Source organism: Sapajus apella, unplaced genomic scaffold, assembly GCF_009761245.1.
Source record: "Sapajus apella isolate SASKATOON/1434 unplaced genomic scaffold, GSC_monkey_1.0 scaffold961, whole genome shotgun sequence".
In the NCBI taxonomy this organism is placed as follows: domain Eukaryota; kingdom Metazoa; phylum Chordata; class Mammalia; order Primates; family Cebidae; genus Sapajus; species Sapajus apella.
Window position 1 is genome coordinate 8,125 of NW_022437887.1, and position 4,179 is coordinate 12,303.

The following is a 4,179-nucleotide window of genomic DNA, read 5'->3' on the forward strand; positions in this document are numbered from 1 at the left end:
CCTCCCGGGTTCAGGTGATTCTCCTGCCTCAGCCTCCCAAGTAGCTCGGACTAGGGGCGCATGACAACATGCCCAGCTAATTTTTGTATTTTTAGTAGAGACGGAGTTTCACCATGTTGGCCAGGATGGTCTTGATCTCTTGACCTTGTGATCTGCCCGCATTGGCCTCTCAAAGTGCTGGGATTAAGGTGTGAGCCTCTGCACCTGGCCGAAAAAAAAAGTTTCTTTACAACAAATAATGGACAGAGAAATGCAGCCTACAATTTGTATCTGCTAGTTAGAAAGGAGGTCAAAGAAGAAAGATGGCTGAAATTTACATAAGTAATATTTCATAGTTTTAGAATTTTCAAAGCATATGAAATAGGAAGAAGTAAGCTCTTGCCCAGAATCTTAGGAAATCACCACTGTTTGGTTATATCACTGCCTACTGAATCGTTGAGGAGTCTTTTGTCCATCTTTTTATTAGATTTTTGTTTTGTTGTCTCCCATGTTAATAATGTATTTAGATATCAGAGAGTCAGCCAAAAAGGGAAACTTTTATTGCTGGGGGAAAAATGTTTAGAAAAATATGTTCAGGGCCGGGCGCGGTGGCTCACGCCTGTAATCCCAGCACTTTGGGAGGCCGAGGCGGGTGGATCACGAGGTCAAGAGATCGAGACCATCCTGGTCAACACGGTGAAACCCCGTCTCTACTAAAACTACAAAAAATTAGCTGGGCATGGTGGCGCGTGCCTGTAGTCCCAGCTACTCAGGAGGCTGAGGCAGGAGAATTGCCTGAACCCAGGAGGCGGAGGTTGCGGTGAGCCGAGATCGCGCCATTGCACTCCAGCCTGGGTAACAAGAGCGAAACTCCGTCTCAAAAAAAAAAAAAAAAAAAAAAGAAAAATATGTTCAGTGTATCTAATACTGAAATACAGAAAAATGTTAAAAAAAATAGACATTAACATGGAAAAGAGATTTAATATTAAGTGAAAAACTTCCCAGTTGCTTGACCATTTGGAATTTGGCAAAGAAAAAAAAAAGAAAAACTTTATATTAACTGAGTAACATCCTCCTGATGAGAAGTACTATATTAAATATAAACCCATTATGTTGTTAAAAAAAAAAAAAAAGATGGGTGAATGATACCGTATGCAAATATGTCAATAAAGCTGTTAAAATATGCTAGGCAAAGCTACTGGGTTTTACTCTTTGATGCTTTAATGCTATGAAAGTAATTCAAAATCAAAGCTGTTGGAACTTTAAATTATTTTACACCTTAAGTGAATGTCTTTATCGAACCTGAGTCACATAACAGGCAGCTGTCTTTGTTTCTCTGATTATAGCTTAGCCTTTCTTTCCTACATTGTTTTGTAAAATGTAAAAGACTAGAGGATGCCAGAGAATGGAGGTTGCAGTGAGCCAAGATCGTGACATTGCATTCCAGCCTGGGCAACAAGAGTGAAACTCCATCTGAAAAACAAACAAAAACAAACAAGGAAGCCAGAGAAGACCCCTTCCCTCTTAACTATTGATCTTCATTACAGATGAACTTCCCTCTTCTCTTACACAGAGACCTCACGACTAGCCTACTATCTAGGATGGAATGTTAAATATGCTCTTTAAATTGGAAAAAAAAAAAAAAGGTGAGGGGGCAGCTGTAACTAATCAGATTGCTGTAACTCATAAACCAGCCTTGTTTGGAAAATTGTACTCCTGTTAAATTTCTTTGCTTTCTATCTATGTAAATAAGACCTTAACTTTTCAGCTTCAGCGCGCTGACCCCATTCCTTTGGATTCTGTGTTTCCCGGATGGCTGTCCTCAGCTTTGCATTTCAATGACTCTTTTAAACTGGATTCTGATCTTTCTGATTATTTCAGGTTGACAATGCCTGCCAAGTTGGAATTTCTCCATTTCAGGCAGCCCAAGCAACAGACCAAGATTAAACCTTTGTCCAAGGGCAGAATTGAAATTCTAAACTTTCCTCTTCCCTTTGGGGAGTCCAGCATAGCATAGAGCTCACAAACTTACCTTTCTTTTTTACTTTTTTTTTTTTTTTTTTTAAACAGAGTCTCACTCTGTCACCCATGATGGAGTGCAGTGGCACAATCTCGGCCCACCACAACCTCCACTTCTTGGGTTCAAGTGATTCTCCTGCCTCAGCCTCCAGAGTAGTTGGAATTACAGGCTTGTGCCACCACACCTGGCTCATTTTTTTTTTTTTTTTTTTTTTTTTTGAGACAAAGTCTCACTTTGTTGCTCAGGCTGAAGGGCAAGGGCATGATCTTGGCTCACTGCAACCTCTGCCTCATGGGTTCAAGCAGTTCTCCTGCCTTAGCTTTCTGAGTAGCTGGGATTAGAGGTGCCTGCCACTCCTGGCTAATTTTTGTATTTTTAGTAGAAATGGGCTTTCTTTAGTAGAACTTAGAAAAAAGAAAGAAATGGGATTTCACCATGCTGACCAGGCTGGTATAGAACTCTCAACCTCAGATGATCCGCCTGCTTCGGCCTCCCAAAGTGCTGCGATTATGGGCCTGAGCCACTGTGCCCGGCCTTTTTTGTACCTTTCAAGTATATACCCCTTTTTTAAGTAGTTCACACTTGCAGGAGGCCAACTCTGCAAATATTTAAGTGACAAATTCTAAGGTTCCTCATCTGTAAAAAAACAGTAAGGTCTCTGAACGTTTTTCAGTTGGTACTCTGTTGAGCAGGTAGTGTGATCCTTCAGTGGCTTCCCATTGTTCTTAGGATAAAGGCCAAAATCCTAACCTTAAGGGTGGCCTGTAAGGATTGCTATGATTTGCTGTGGCCCACTTCTCCAGCATCATCAGCTTGGCCCTTTTCTTTTCTCTTTTTTTTTTTTTTTTTTGAGACGGAGTTTCGCGCTTGTTACCCAGGCTGGAGTGCAATGCGCGATCTCAGCTCACCGCAACCTCCGCCTCCTGGGTTCAGGCAATTCTCCTGCCTCAGCCTCCTGAGTAGCTGGGACTACAGGCACGCGCCACCATGCCCAGCTAATTTTGTGTAGTTTTAGTAGAGACGGGGTTTCACCATGTTGACCAGGATGGTCTTGATCTCTTGACCTCGTGATCCACCCGCCTCGGCCTCCCAAAGTGCTGGGATTACAGGCTTGAGCCACCGTGCCCGGCCTCTCTCTCTTTTTTTTTGAGACAGAGTCTCACTCTTGTTGCCTAAGCTAGAGTGCAGTGGCGTGATCTGGGCTCACTGCAATCTCCACCTCCCAGGTTCAAGTGGTTCTGCCTCAGCCTCCTGAGTAGCTGGGATTACAGGCGCCCGCCACCATGCCCCTCTAATTTTTGTACTGTTAGTAGAGTTGGATTAAGGGTGGGCCTTAATCCAATGCTATTGGTGTCCTAATGAGAGGAAGTATGGACACAGGTATAGATGGAAGACCATGTGAAGACACAGGGAGAAGACGGCCATCTACAAACCAAGGAGAGAGACCTCAAGGTACCAACAGCTTGATCGTGGAATTCTAGCCTCCAGAATTCTGAGACAATAAATTTCTGTTGTTTAGGACATCGAGTCTGTGGTACTTTGTTATTGGCAGCCCTAGCAAATGAATACACTGGCATATGGTGAGTGTTCAATTAATGCCATCTATCATTTCTCAAGGAAGCTCTTCCTGAGCTATCTCAGGGCCCTTTTTATAAATTCTTACAGCCCCCAGTATTTCCCTTCATGGAACATTTCACAGTTTGTAATTATATATTTGTTCATTTTTAAAAAACTATTGGCTATATAGGTGCTAGATACAGCTTTGAGAACAGGCACAAGCCTATTTTACCCATCACTGTTTCCATCACCAGCACAGTTCCCTGCTAATGCACATAAAAACTGCAACAAACATTTTTTGACCAAATTAACCGAATTGATAAGTGGAAAGCTCCCAAGATTCAATATCCTAATACTTAGCATACATTGAGATATTACTGTAGGCTTAAAAAAAAGATATTAATTAGGCCGGGCGCGGTGGCTCAAGCCTGTAATCCCAGCACTTTGGGAGGCCGAGGCGGGTGGATCATGAGGTCAAGAGATCGAGACCATCCTGGTCAACATGGTGAAACCCCGTCTCTACTAAAAATACAAAAAATTAGCTGGGCATGGTGGCGCGTGCCTGTAATCCCAGCGACTCAGGAGGCTGGGGCAGGAGAATTGCCTGAACCCAGGAGGCGGAG